This window comes from Punica granatum, chromosome 2, assembly GCF_007655135.1.
Source record: "Punica granatum isolate Tunisia-2019 chromosome 2, ASM765513v2, whole genome shotgun sequence".
In the NCBI taxonomy this organism is placed as follows: domain Eukaryota; kingdom Viridiplantae; phylum Streptophyta; class Magnoliopsida; order Myrtales; family Lythraceae; genus Punica; species Punica granatum.
The window spans coordinates 22,297,525-22,308,561 of NC_045128.1; the positions used below are offsets into that span (position 1 = coordinate 22,297,525).

Genomic DNA, 11,037 nt, shown 5'->3' on the forward strand with positions numbered 1-11,037 from the left:
AAAAAAGTATCGAGTGCATTTCACAACGAACCTTACGCCTTTTGCGAGTGAGCACGTGCCCAAAACATTAACCGTAACGATGGGATTCCCGTCCAACGTCGGACAGTTTCCCGAGCAGCAAAAAAAAATTAAAAAGGAGGGGTGCAACACGAGGACTTCCCAGGAGGTCACCCATCCTAGTACTACTCTCGCCCAAGCACGCTTAACTTCGGAGTTCTGATGGGATCCGGTGCATTAGTGCAGGTATGATCGCACCAGTCAACCTTTGTGCTCGAATTCACTTTGTTCCTCCGTAGAGCTAATGAAAAAAAAATGCAAAAATGATCGCAGAAACGAAAGAAAAAAAGTATCGAGTGCATAGCACGTGCCCAAAACATTAACCGTAACGATCGGATTCCCGTCCAACGTCGGACAGTTTCCCGAGCAGCAAAAAAAAATTAAAAAGGAGGGGTGCAACACGAGGACTTCCCAGGAGGTCACCCATCCTAGTACTACTCTCGCCCAAGCACGCTTAACTTCGGAGTTCTGATGGGATCCGGTGCATTAGTGCAGGTATGATCGCACCAGTCAACCTTTGTGCTCGAATTCACTTTGTTCCTCCGTAGAGCTAATGAAAAAAAAATGCAAAAATGATCGCAGAAACGAAAGAAAAAAAGTATCGAGTGCATAGCACGTGCCCAAAACATTAACCGTAACGATCGGATTCCCGTCCAACGTCGGACAGTTTCCCGAGCAGCAAAAAAAAAATTAAAAAGGAGGGGTGCAACACGAGGACTTCCCAGGAGGTCACCCATCCTAGTACTACTCTCGCCCAAGCACGCTTAACTTCGGAGTTCTGATGGGATCCGGTGCATTAGTGCTGGTATGATCGCACCCGTCAACCTTTGTGCTCGAATTCACTTTGTTCCTCCGTAGAGCTAATGAAAAAAAAATGCAAAAATAATCGCAGAAACGAAAGAAAAAAAGTATCGAGTGCATAGCACGTGCCCAAAACATTAACCGTAACGATCGGATTCCCGTCCAACGTCGGACAGTTTCCCGAGCAGCAAAAAAAAATTAAAAAGGAGGGGTGCAACACGAGGACTTCCCAGGAGGTCACCCATCCTAGTACTACTCTCGCCCAAGCACGCTTAACTTCGGAGTTCTGATGGGATCCGGTGCATTAGTGCTGGTATGATCGCACCCGTCAACCTTTGCGCTCGAATTCACTTTGTTCCTCCGTAGAGCTAATGAAAAAAAAAATGCAAAAATGAGCGCAGAAACGAAAGAAAAAAAGTATCGAGTGCATTTCACCACGAACTTTACGCCTTTTGCGAGTGAGCACGTGCCCAAAACATTAACCGTAACGATCGGATTCCCGTCCAACGTCGGACAGTTTCCCGAGCAGCAAAAAAAAAATTAAAAAGGAGGGGTGCAACACGAGGACTTCCCAGGAGGTCACCCATTCTAGTACTACTCTCGCCCGAGCACGCTTAACTTCGGAGTTCTGATGGGATCCGGTGCATTAGTGCTGGTATGATCGCACCCGTCAACCTTTGCGCTCGAATTCACTTTGTTCCTCCGTAGAGCTAATGAAAAAAAAATGCAAAAATGAGCGCAGAAACGAAAGAAAAAAAGTATCGAGTGCATAGCACGTGCCCAAAACATTAACCGTAACGATCGGATTCCCGTCCAACGTCGGACAGTTTCCCGAGCAGCAAAAAAAAATTAAAAAGGAGGGGTGCAACACGAGGACTTCCCAGGAGGTCACCCATCCTAGTACTACTCTCGCCCAAGCACGCTTAACTTCGGAGTTCTGATGGGATCCGGTGCATTAGTGCTGGTATGATCGCACCCGTCAACCTTTGTGCTCGAATTCACTTTGTTCCTCCGTAGAGCTAATGAAAAAAAAATGCAAAAATGATCGCAGAAACGAAAGAAAAAAAGTATCGAGTGCATAGCACGTGCCCAAAACATTAACCGTAACGATCGGATTCCCGTCCAACGTCGGACAGTTTCCCGAGCAGCAAAAAAAAATTAAAAAGGAGGGGTGCAACACGAGGACTTCCCAGGAGGTCACCCATCCTAGTACTACTCTCGCCCAAGCACGCTTAACTTCGGAGTTCTGATGGGATCCGGTGCATTAGTGCTGGTATGATCGCACCCGTCAACCTTTGCGCTCGAATTCACTTTGTTTCCTCCGTAGAGCTAATGAAAAAAAAATGCAAAAATGAGCGCAGAAACGAAAGAAAAAAAGTATCGAGTGCATTTCACCACGAACTTTACGCCTTTTGCGAGTGAGCACGTGCCCAAAACATTAACCGTAACGATCGGATTCCCGTCCAACGTCGGACAGTTTCCCGAGCAGCAAAAAAAAATTAAAAAGGAGGGGTGCAACACGAGGACTTCCCAGGAGGTCACCCATCCTAGTACTACTCTCGCCCAAGCACGCTTAACTTCGGAGTTCTGATGGGATCCGGTGCATTAGTGCTGGTATGATCGCACCCGTCAACCTTTGTGCTCGAATTCACTTTGTTCCTCCGTAGAGCTAATGAAAAAAAAATGCAAAAATGATCGCAGAAACGAAAGAAAAAAAGTATCGAGTGCATAGCACGTGCCCAAAACATTAACCGTAACGATCGGATTCCCGTCCAACGTCGGACAGTTTCCCGAGCAGCAAAAAAAATTAAAAAGGAGGGGTGCAACACGAGGACTTCCCAGGAGGTCACCCATCCTAGTACTACTCTCGCCCAGCACGCTTAACTTCGGAGTTCTGATGGGATCCGGTGCATTAGTGCTGGTATGATCGCACCCGTCAACCTTTGCGCTCGAATTCACTTTGTTCCTCCGTAGAGCTAATGAAAAAAAAATGCAAAAATGAGCGCAGAAACGAAAGAAAAAAAGTATCGAGTGCATTTCACCACGAACTTTACGCCTTTTGCGAGTGAGCACGTGCCCAAAACATTAACCGTAACGATCGATTCCCGTCCAACGTCGGACAGTTTCCCGAGCAGCAAAAAAAAATTAAAAAGGAGGGGTGCAACACGAGGACTTCCCAGGAGGTCACCCATCCTAGTACTACTCTCGCCCAAGCACGCTTAACTTCGGAGTTCTGATGGGATCCGGTGCATTAGTGCTGGTATGATCGCACCCGTCAACCTTTGCGCTCGAATTCACTTTGTTTCTCCGTAGAGCTAATGAAAAAAAAATGCAAAAATGAGCGCAAAACGAAAGAAAAAAAGTATCGAGTGCATTTCACCACGAACTTTACGCCTTTTGCGAGTGAGCACGTGCCCAAAACATTAACCGTAACGATCGGATTCCCGTCCAACGTCAGTTTCCCGAGCAGCAAAAAAAAATTAAAAGGAGGGTGCAACACGAGGACTTCCCAGAGGTCACCCATCCTAGTACTACTACTTCTCCTCAGCCCAAGCACGCTAACTTCGAGTTCTGATGGATCCGGTGCATTAGTGCTGGTATGATCGCACCCGTCAACCTTTGCGCTCGATTCACTTTGTTTCTCCGTAGAGCTATTAAAAAAAAATGCAAAATGAGCGCAGAAACGAAAAAAAAAAGTATCGAGTGCATTTCACGAACTTTACGCCTTTTGCGAGTGAGCACGTGCCCAAAACATTAACCGTAACGATCGGATTCCCGTCCAACGTCGGACAGTTTCCCGAGCAGCAAAAAAAAATTAAAAAGGAGGGGGGTGCAACACGAGGACTTCCCAGGAGGTCACCCATCCTAGTACTACTCTCGCCCAAGCACGCTTAACTTCGGAGTTCTGATGGGATCCGGTGCATTAGTGCTGGTATGATCGCACCCGTCAACCTTTGCGCTCGAATTCACTTTGTTCCTCCGTAGAGCTAATGAAAAAAAAATGCAAAAATGATCGCAGAAACGAAAGAAAAAAAGTATCGAGTGCATTAGCACGTGCCCAAAACATTAACCGTAACGATCGGATTCCCGTCCAACGTCGGACAGTTTCCCGAGCAGCAAAAAAAAATTAAAAAGGAGGGGTGCAACACGAGGACTTCCCAGGAGGTCACCCATCCTAGTACTACTCTCGCCCAAGCACGCTTAACTTCGGAGTTCTGATGGGATCCGGTGCATTAGTGCTGGTATGATCGCACCGTCAACCTTTGCGCTCGAATTCACTTTGTTCCTCCGTAGAGCTAATGAAAAAAAAATGCAAAAATGAGAGCGCAGAAACGAAAGAAAAAAAGTATCGAGTGCATTTCACCACGAACTTACGCTTTTGCGAGTGAGCACGTGCCCAAAACATTAACCGTAACGATCGGATTCCCGTCCAACGTCGGACAGTTTCCCGAGCAGCAAAAAAAAAATTAAAAAGGAGGGGTGCAACACGAGGACTTCCCAGGAGGTCACCCATCCTAGTACTACTCTCGCCCAAGCACGCTTAACTTCGGAGTTCTGATGGGATCCGGTGCATTAGTGCTGGTATGATCGCACCCGTCAACCTTTGCGCTCGAATTCACTTTGTTCCTCCGTAGAGCTAATGAAAAAAAAAATGCAAAAATGAGCGCAGAAACGAAAGAAAAAAAGTATCGAGTGCATTTCACCACGAACTTTACGCCTTTTGCGAGTGAGCACGTGCCCAAAACATTAACCGTAACGATGGGATTCCCGTCCAACGTCGGACAGTTTCCCGAGCAGCAAAAAAAAAATTAAAAAGGAGGGGTGCAACACGAGGACTTCCCAGGAGGTCACCCATCCTAGTACTACTCTCGCCCAAGCACGCTTAACTTCGGAGTTCTGATGGGATCCGGTGCATTAGTGCTGGTATGATCGCACCAGTCAACCTTTGCGCTCGAATTCACTTTGTTCCTCCGTAGAGCTAATGAAAAAAAAATGCAAAAATGATCGCAGAAACGAAAGAAAAAAAGTATCGAGTGCATAGCACGTGCCCAAAACATTAACCGTAACGATCGGATTCCCGTCCAACGTCGGACAGTTTCCCGAGCAGCAAAAAAAAAAATTAAAAAGGAGGGGTGCAACACGAGGACTTCCCAGGAGGTCACCCATTCTAGTACTACTCTCGCCCGAGCACGCTTAACTTCGGAGTTCTGATGGGATCCGGTGCATTAGTGCTGGTATGATCGCACCCGTCAACCTTTGTGCTCGAATTCACTTTGTTCCTCCGTAGAGCTAATGAAAAAAAAATGCAAAAATAATCGCAGAAGAAAGAAACGAAAGAAAAAAAAGTATCGAGTGCATAGCACGTGCCCAAAACATTAACCGTAACGATCGGATTCCCGTCCAACGTCGGACAGTTTCCCGAGCAGCAAAAAAAAATTAAAAAGGAGGGGTGCAACACGAGGACTTCCCAGGAGGTCACCCATCCTAGTACTACTCTCGCCCAAGCACGCTTAACTTCGGAGTTCTGATGGGATCCGGTGCATTAGTGCTGGTATGATCGCACCCGTCAACCTTTGCGCTCGAATTCACTTTGTTCCTCCGTAGAGCTAATGAAAAAAAAAATGCAAAAATGAGCGCAGAAACGAAAGAAAAAAAGTATCGAGTGCATTTCACCACGAACTTTACGCCTTTTGCGAGTGAGCACGTGCCCAAAACATTAACCGTAACGATCGGATTCCCGTCCAACGTCGGACAGTTTCCCGAGCAGCAAAAAAAAAATTAAAAAGGAGGGGTGCAACACGAGGACTTCCCAGGAGGTCACCCATCCTAGTACTACTCTCGCCCAAGCACGCTTAACTTCGGAGTTCTGATGGGATCCGGTGCATTAGTGCTGGTATGATCGCACCCGTCAACCTTTGCGCTCGAATTCACTTTGTTCCTCCGTAGAGCTAATGAAAAAAAAATGCAAAAATGAGCGCAGAAGAAGAAACGAAAGAAAAAAAGTATCGAGTGCATAGCACGTGCCCAAAAACATTAACCGTAACGATCGGATTCCCGTCCAACGTCGGACAGTTTCCCGAGCAGCAAAAAAAAATTAAAAAGGAGGGGTGCAACACGAGGACTTCCCAGGAGGTCACCCATCCTAGTACTACTCTCGCCCAAGCACGCTTAACTTCGGAGTTCTGATGGGATCCGGTGCATTAGTGCTGGTATGATCGCACCCGTCAACCTTTGTGCTCGAATTCACTTTGTTCCTCCGTAGAGCTAATGAAAAAAAAATGCAAAAATGATCGCAGAAAAGAAACGAAAGAAAAAAGTATCGAGTGCATAGCACGTGCCCAAAACATTAACCGTAACGATCGGATTCCCGTCCAACGTCGGACAGTTTCCCGAGCAGCAAAAAAAAATTAAAAAGGAGGGGTGCAACACGAGGACTTCCAGGAGGTCACCCATCCTAGTACTACTCTCGCCCAAGCACGCTTAACTTCGGAGTTCTGATGGGATCCGGTGCATTAGTGCTGGTATGATCGCACCCGTCAACCTTTGCGCTCGAATTCACTTTGTTCCTCCGTAGAGCTAATGAAAAAAAAAATGCAAAAATGAGCGCAGAAACGAAACGAAGAAAAAAAGTATCGAGTGCATTTCACCACGAACTTTACGCCTTTGCGAGTGAGCACGTGCCCAAAACATTAACCGTAACGATCGGATTCCCGTCCAACGTCGGACAGTTTCCCGAGCAGCAAAAAAAAATTAAAAAGGAGGGGGTGCAACACGAGGACTTCCCAGGAGGTCACCCATCCTAGTACTACTCTCGCCCAAGCACGCTTAACTTCGGAGTTCTGATGGGATCCGGTGCATTAGTGCTGGTATGATCGCACCGTCAACCTTTGCGCTCGAATTCACTTTGTTCCTCCGTAGAGCTAATGAAAAAAAAAATGCAAAAATAATAGCGCAGAAACGAAAGAAAAAAAGTATCGAGTGCATAGCATTAGCCCAAAACATGTAACCGTAACGATCGGATTCCCGTCCAACGTCGGACAGTTTCCCGAGCAGCAAAAAAAAATTAAAAAGGAGGGGTGCAACACGAGGACTTCCCAGGAGGTCACCCATCCTAGTACTACTCTCGCCCAAGCACGCTTAACTTCGGAGTTCTGATGGGATCCGGTGCATTATTGTGGTATGATCGCACCCGTCAACCTTTGCGCTCGAATTCACTTTGTTCCTCCGTAGAGCTAATGAAAAAAAAAATGCAAAAATGAGCGCAGAAACGAAAGAAAAAAAGTATCGAGTGCATTTCACCAACGAACTTACGCCTTTTGCGAGTGAGCACGTGCCCAAAACATTAACCGTAACGATCGGATTCCCGTCCAACGTCGGACAGTTTCCCGAGCAGCAAAAAAAAAAATTAAAAAGGAGGGGTGCAACACGAGGACTTCCCAGGAGGTCACCCATCCTAGTACTACTCTCGCCCAAGCACGCTTAACTTCGGAGTTCTGATGGGATCCGGTGCATTAGTGCTGGTATGATCGCACCCGTCAACCTTTGCGCTCGAATTCACTTTGTTCCTCCGTAGAGCTAATGAAAAAAAAAATGCAAAAAAGAGCAGAAGAGAAAGAAACGAAAGAAAAAAAGTATCGAGTGCATTTCACCACGAACTTTACGCCTTTTGCGAGTGAGCACGTGCCCAAAACATTAACCGTAACGATCGGATTCCCGTCCAACGTCGGACAGTTTCCCGAGCAGCAAAAAAAAAATTAAAAAGGAGGGGTGCAACACGAGGACTTCCCAGGAGGTCACCCATCCTAGTACTACTCTCGCCCAAGCACGCTTAACTTCGGAGTTCTGATGGGATCCGGTGCATTAGTGCTGGTATGATCGCACCCGTCAACCTTTGCGCTCGAATTCACTTTGTTCCTCCGTAGAGCTAATGAAAAAAAAAATGCAAAAATGAGCGCAGAAACGAAAGAAAAAAAGTATCGAGTGCATTTCACCACGAACTTTACGCCTTTGCGAGTGAGCACGTGCCCAAAACATTAACCGTAACGATCGGATTCCCGTCCAACGTCGGACAGTTTCCCGAGCAGCAAAAAAAAAATTAAAAAGGAGGGGTGCAACACGAGGACTTCCCAGGAGGTCACCCATCCTAGTACTACTCTCGCCCAAGCACGCTTAACTTCGGAGTTCTGATGGGATCCGGTGCATTAGTGCTGGTATGATCGCACCCGTCAACCTTTGTGCTCGAATTCACTTTGTTCCTCCGTAGAGCTAATGAAAAAAAAAATGCAAAAATGATCGCAGAAAGAAAAGAAAAAAAAGTATCGAGTGCATAGCACGTGCCCAAAACATTAACCGTAACGATCGGATTCCCGTCCAACGTCGGACAGTTTCCGAGCAGCAAAAAAAAAATTAAAAAGGAGGGGTGCAACACGAGGACTTCCCAGGAGGTCACCCATCCTAGTACTACTCTCGCCCAAGCACGCTTAACTTCGGAGTTCTGATGGGATCCGGTGCATTAGTGCTGGTATGATCGCACCCGTCAACCTTTGCGCTCGAATTCACTTTGTTCCTCCGTAGAGCTAATGAAAAAAAAATGCAAAAATGAGCGCAGAAACGAAAGAAAAAAAGTATCGAGTGCATTTCACCACGAACTTTACGCCTTTGCGAGTGAGCACGTGCCCAAAACATTAACCGTAACGATCGGATTCCCGTCCAACGTCGGACAGTTTCCCGAGCAGCAAAAAAAAATTAAAAAGGAGGGGTGCAACACGAGGACTTCCCAGGAGGTCACCCATCCTAGTACTACTCTCGCCCAAGCACGCTTAACTTCGGAGTTCTGATGGGATCCGGTGCATTAGTGCTGGTATGATCGCACCCGTCAACCTTTGCGCTCGAATTCACTTTGTTCCTCCGTAGAGCTAATGAAAAAAAAAATGCAAAAATGAGCGCAGAAACGAAAGAAAAAAAAGTATCGAGTGCATTTCACACGACCTTACGCCTTTTGCGAGTGAGCACGTGCCCAAAACATTAACCGTAACGATCGGATTCCCGTCCAACGTCGGACAGTTTCCCGAGCAGCAAAAAAAAAATTAAAAAGGAGGGGTGCAACACGAGGACTTCCCAGGAGGTCACCCATCCTAGTACTACTCTCGCCCGAGCACGCTTAACTTCGGAGTTCTGATGGGATCCGGTGCATTAGTGCTGGTATGATCGCACCCGTCAACCTTTGTGCTCGAATTCACTTTGTTCCTCCGTAGAGCTAATGAAAAAAAAATGCAAAAATGATCGCAGAAACGAAAAAAAAAAAAGTATCGAGTGCATAGCACGTGCCCAAAACATTAACCGTAACGATCGGATTCCCGTCCAACGTCGGACAGTTTCCCGAGCAGCAAAAAAAAAATTAAAAAGGAGGGGGTGCAACACGAGGACTTCCCAGGAGGTCACCCATCCTAGTACTACTCTCGCCCAAGCACGCTTAACTTCGGAGTTCTGATGGGATCCGGTGCATTAGTGCTGGTATGATCGCACCCGTCAACCTTTGTGCTCGAATTCACTTTGTTCCTCCGTAGAGCTAATGAAAAAAAAAATGCAAAAATGATCGCAGAAACGAAAGAAAAAAAGTATCGAGTGCATAGCACGTGCCCAAAACATTAACCGTAACGATCGGATTCCCGTCCAACGTCGGACAGTTTCCCGAGCAGCAGCAAAAAAAAATTAAAAAGGAGGGGTGCAACACGAGGACTTCCCAGGAGGTCACCCATCCTAGTACTACTCTCGCCCAAGCACGCTTAACTTCGGAGTTCTGATGGGATCCGGTGCATTAGTGCTGGTATGATCGCACCCGTCAACCTTTGCGCTCGAATTCACTTTGTTCCTCCGTAGAGCTAATGAAAAAAAAATGCAAAAATGAGCGCAGAGAAAAGAAACGAAAGAAAAAGTATCGAGTGCATTTCACCACGAACTTTACGCTTTTGCGAGTGAGCACGTGCCCAAAACATTAACCGTAACGATCGGATTCCCGTCCAACGTCGGACAGTTTCCCGAGCAGCAAAAAAAAAATTAAAAAGGAGGGGTGCAACACGAGGACTTCCCAGGAGGTCACCCATCTAGTACTACTCTCGCCCAAGCACGCTTAACTTCGGAGTTCTGATGGGATCCGGTGCATTAGTGCTGGTATGATCGCACCCGTCAACCTTTGCGCTCGAATTCACTTTGTTCCTCCGTAGAGCTAATGAAAAAAAAATGCAAAAATGAGCGCAGAAACGAAAGAAAAAAAAGTATCGAGTGCATTTCACCAAGAACTTTACGCCTTTTGCGAGTGAGCACGTGCCCAAAACATTAACCGTAACGATCGGATTCCCGTCCAACGTCGGACAGTTTCCCGAGCAGCAAAAAAAAAATTAAAAAGGAGGGGTGCAACACGAGGACTTCCCAGGAGGTCACCCATCCTAGTACTACTCTCGCCCAAGCACGCTTAACTTCGGAGTTCTGATGGGATCCGGTGCATTAGTGCTGGTATGATCGCACCCGTCAACCTTTGCGCTCGAATTCACTTTGTTCCTCCGTAGAGCTAATGAAAAAAAAATGCAAAAAAGAGCAGAAACGAAAAGAAAAAAAAAGTATCGAGTGCATAGCACGTGCCCAAAACATTAACCGTAACGATCGGATTCCCGTCCAACGTCGGACAGTTTCCCGAGCAGCAAAAAAAAATTAAAAAGGAGGGGTGCAACACGAGGACTTCCCAGGAGGTCACCCATCCTAGTACTACTCTCGCCCAAGCACGCTTAACTTCGGAGTTCTGATGGGATCCGGTGCATTAGTGCTGGTATGATCGCACCCGTCAACCTTTGCGCTCGAATTCACTTTGTTCCTCCGTAGAGCTAATGAAAAAAAAAATGCAAAAATGAGCGCAGAGAAACGAAAGAAAAAAAGTATCGAGTGCATTTCACACGAACTTTACGCCTTTTGCGAGTGAGCACGTGCCCAAAACATTAACCGTAACGATCGGATTCCGTCCAACGTCGGACAGTTTCCGAGCAGCAAAAAAAAAATTAAAAAGGAGGGGTGCAACACGAGGACTTCCCAGGAGGTCACCATTCTAGTACTACTCTCGCCCAAGCACGCTTAACTTCGGAGTTCTGATGGGATCCGGTGCATTAGTGCTGGTATGATCGCACCCGT

The 11,037-nt window shown here is 46.8% G+C and overlaps 33 non-coding genes across 33 annotated transcripts; all 33 read right to left on the minus strand.

Annotated features, from left to right (window-relative positions):
- Positions 1-138: 138 nt before the first annotated feature.
- Positions 139-257, minus strand: LOC116198392. Its single transcript, XR_004155324.1, has one exon. It is a non-coding gene; the product is annotated as a 5S ribosomal RNA (ribosomal RNA).
- Positions 258-447: 190 nt separating this feature from the next.
- Positions 448-566, minus strand: LOC116198393. Its single transcript, XR_004155325.1, has one exon. It is a non-coding gene; the product is annotated as a 5S ribosomal RNA (ribosomal RNA).
- Positions 567-757: 191 nt separating this feature from the next.
- On the minus strand, positions 758-876 carry LOC116198225. The gene has a single exon (XR_004155171.1). It is a non-coding gene; the product is annotated as a 5S ribosomal RNA (ribosomal RNA).
- Positions 877-1,066: 190 nt separating this feature from the next.
- On the minus strand, positions 1,067-1,185 carry LOC116198236. The gene has a single exon (XR_004155182.1). It is a non-coding gene; the product is annotated as a 5S ribosomal RNA (ribosomal RNA).
- Positions 1,186-1,408: 223 nt separating this feature from the next.
- Positions 1,409-1,527, minus strand: LOC116198386. The gene has a single exon (XR_004155319.1). It is a non-coding gene; the product is annotated as a 5S ribosomal RNA (ribosomal RNA).
- A 190-nt stretch (positions 1,528-1,717) lies between these two features.
- On the minus strand, positions 1,718-1,836 carry LOC116198248. Its single transcript, XR_004155194.1, has one exon. It is a non-coding gene; the product is annotated as a 5S ribosomal RNA (ribosomal RNA).
- A 190-nt stretch (positions 1,837-2,026) lies between these two features.
- Positions 2,027-2,145, minus strand: LOC116198260. The gene has a single exon (XR_004155205.1). It is a non-coding gene; the product is annotated as a 5S ribosomal RNA (ribosomal RNA).
- A 222-nt stretch (positions 2,146-2,367) lies between these two features.
- Positions 2,368-2,486, minus strand: LOC116198268. Its single transcript, XR_004155211.1, has one exon. It is a non-coding gene; the product is annotated as a 5S ribosomal RNA (ribosomal RNA).
- A 189-nt stretch (positions 2,487-2,675) lies between these two features.
- On the minus strand, positions 2,676-2,793 carry LOC116198251. Its single transcript, XR_004155196.1, has one exon. It is a non-coding gene; the product is annotated as a 5S ribosomal RNA (ribosomal RNA).
- A 220-nt stretch (positions 2,794-3,013) lies between these two features.
- Positions 3,014-3,132, minus strand: LOC116198278. The gene has a single exon (XR_004155219.1). It is a non-coding gene; the product is annotated as a 5S ribosomal RNA (ribosomal RNA).
- Positions 3,133-3,685: 553 nt separating this feature from the next.
- LOC116198290 lies at positions 3,686-3,804 on the minus strand. Its single transcript, XR_004155229.1, has one exon. It is a non-coding gene; the product is annotated as a 5S ribosomal RNA (ribosomal RNA).
- Positions 3,805-3,995: 191 nt separating this feature from the next.
- On the minus strand, positions 3,996-4,114 carry LOC116198394. Its single transcript, XR_004155326.1, has one exon. It is a non-coding gene; the product is annotated as a 5S ribosomal RNA (ribosomal RNA).
- Positions 4,115-4,335: 221 nt separating this feature from the next.
- LOC116198302 lies at positions 4,336-4,454 on the minus strand. The gene has a single exon (XR_004155240.1). It is a non-coding gene; the product is annotated as a 5S ribosomal RNA (ribosomal RNA).
- A 223-nt stretch (positions 4,455-4,677) lies between these two features.
- Positions 4,678-4,796, minus strand: LOC116198383. Its single transcript, XR_004155316.1, has one exon. It is a non-coding gene; the product is annotated as a 5S ribosomal RNA (ribosomal RNA).
- A 192-nt stretch (positions 4,797-4,988) lies between these two features.
- On the minus strand, positions 4,989-5,107 carry LOC116198388. The gene has a single exon (XR_004155320.1). It is a non-coding gene; the product is annotated as a 5S ribosomal RNA (ribosomal RNA).
- A 198-nt stretch (positions 5,108-5,305) lies between these two features.
- Positions 5,306-5,424, minus strand: LOC116198313. Its single transcript, XR_004155251.1, has one exon. It is a non-coding gene; the product is annotated as a 5S ribosomal RNA (ribosomal RNA).
- Positions 5,425-5,647: 223 nt separating this feature from the next.
- Positions 5,648-5,766, minus strand: LOC116198325. Its single transcript, XR_004155261.1, has one exon. It is a non-coding gene; the product is annotated as a 5S ribosomal RNA (ribosomal RNA).
- Positions 5,767-5,963: 197 nt separating this feature from the next.
- On the minus strand, positions 5,964-6,082 carry LOC116198337. Its single transcript, XR_004155272.1, has one exon. It is a non-coding gene; the product is annotated as a 5S ribosomal RNA (ribosomal RNA).
- A 194-nt stretch (positions 6,083-6,276) lies between these two features.
- On the minus strand, positions 6,277-6,394 carry LOC116198246. The gene has a single exon (XR_004155192.1). It is a non-coding gene; the product is annotated as a 5S ribosomal RNA (ribosomal RNA).
- A 226-nt stretch (positions 6,395-6,620) lies between these two features.
- LOC116198220 lies at positions 6,621-6,739 on the minus strand. The gene has a single exon (XR_004155166.1). It is a non-coding gene; the product is annotated as a 5S ribosomal RNA (ribosomal RNA).
- A 193-nt stretch (positions 6,740-6,932) lies between these two features.
- Positions 6,933-7,050, minus strand: LOC116198264. The gene has a single exon (XR_004155209.1). It is a non-coding gene; the product is annotated as a 5S ribosomal RNA (ribosomal RNA).
- Positions 7,051-7,274: 224 nt separating this feature from the next.
- Positions 7,275-7,393, minus strand: LOC116198348. Its single transcript, XR_004155283.1, has one exon. It is a non-coding gene; the product is annotated as a 5S ribosomal RNA (ribosomal RNA).
- A 230-nt stretch (positions 7,394-7,623) lies between these two features.
- LOC116198356 lies at positions 7,624-7,742 on the minus strand. Its single transcript, XR_004155289.1, has one exon. It is a non-coding gene; the product is annotated as a 5S ribosomal RNA (ribosomal RNA).
- Positions 7,743-7,964: 222 nt separating this feature from the next.
- Positions 7,965-8,083, minus strand: LOC116198357. Its single transcript, XR_004155290.1, has one exon. It is a non-coding gene; the product is annotated as a 5S ribosomal RNA (ribosomal RNA).
- A 192-nt stretch (positions 8,084-8,275) lies between these two features.
- LOC116198358 lies at positions 8,276-8,394 on the minus strand. The gene has a single exon (XR_004155291.1). It is a non-coding gene; the product is annotated as a 5S ribosomal RNA (ribosomal RNA).
- Positions 8,395-8,614: 220 nt separating this feature from the next.
- LOC116198359 lies at positions 8,615-8,733 on the minus strand. The gene has a single exon (XR_004155292.1). It is a non-coding gene; the product is annotated as a 5S ribosomal RNA (ribosomal RNA).
- A 222-nt stretch (positions 8,734-8,955) lies between these two features.
- Positions 8,956-9,074, minus strand: LOC116198379. The gene has a single exon (XR_004155311.1). It is a non-coding gene; the product is annotated as a 5S ribosomal RNA (ribosomal RNA).
- A 193-nt stretch (positions 9,075-9,267) lies between these two features.
- LOC116198360 lies at positions 9,268-9,386 on the minus strand. The gene has a single exon (XR_004155293.1). It is a non-coding gene; the product is annotated as a 5S ribosomal RNA (ribosomal RNA).
- Positions 9,387-9,580: 194 nt separating this feature from the next.
- LOC116198361 lies at positions 9,581-9,699 on the minus strand. Its single transcript, XR_004155294.1, has one exon. It is a non-coding gene; the product is annotated as a 5S ribosomal RNA (ribosomal RNA).
- Positions 9,700-9,925: 226 nt separating this feature from the next.
- LOC116198245 lies at positions 9,926-10,043 on the minus strand. Its single transcript, XR_004155191.1, has one exon. It is a non-coding gene; the product is annotated as a 5S ribosomal RNA (ribosomal RNA).
- A 223-nt stretch (positions 10,044-10,266) lies between these two features.
- LOC116198362 lies at positions 10,267-10,385 on the minus strand. The gene has a single exon (XR_004155295.1). It is a non-coding gene; the product is annotated as a 5S ribosomal RNA (ribosomal RNA).
- Positions 10,386-10,576: 191 nt separating this feature from the next.
- LOC116198363 lies at positions 10,577-10,695 on the minus strand. Its single transcript, XR_004155296.1, has one exon. It is a non-coding gene; the product is annotated as a 5S ribosomal RNA (ribosomal RNA).
- A 222-nt stretch (positions 10,696-10,917) lies between these two features.
- Positions 10,918-11,035, minus strand: LOC116198253. Its single transcript, XR_004155198.1, has one exon. It is a non-coding gene; the product is annotated as a 5S ribosomal RNA (ribosomal RNA).
- Positions 11,036-11,037: the final 2 nt, after the last annotated feature.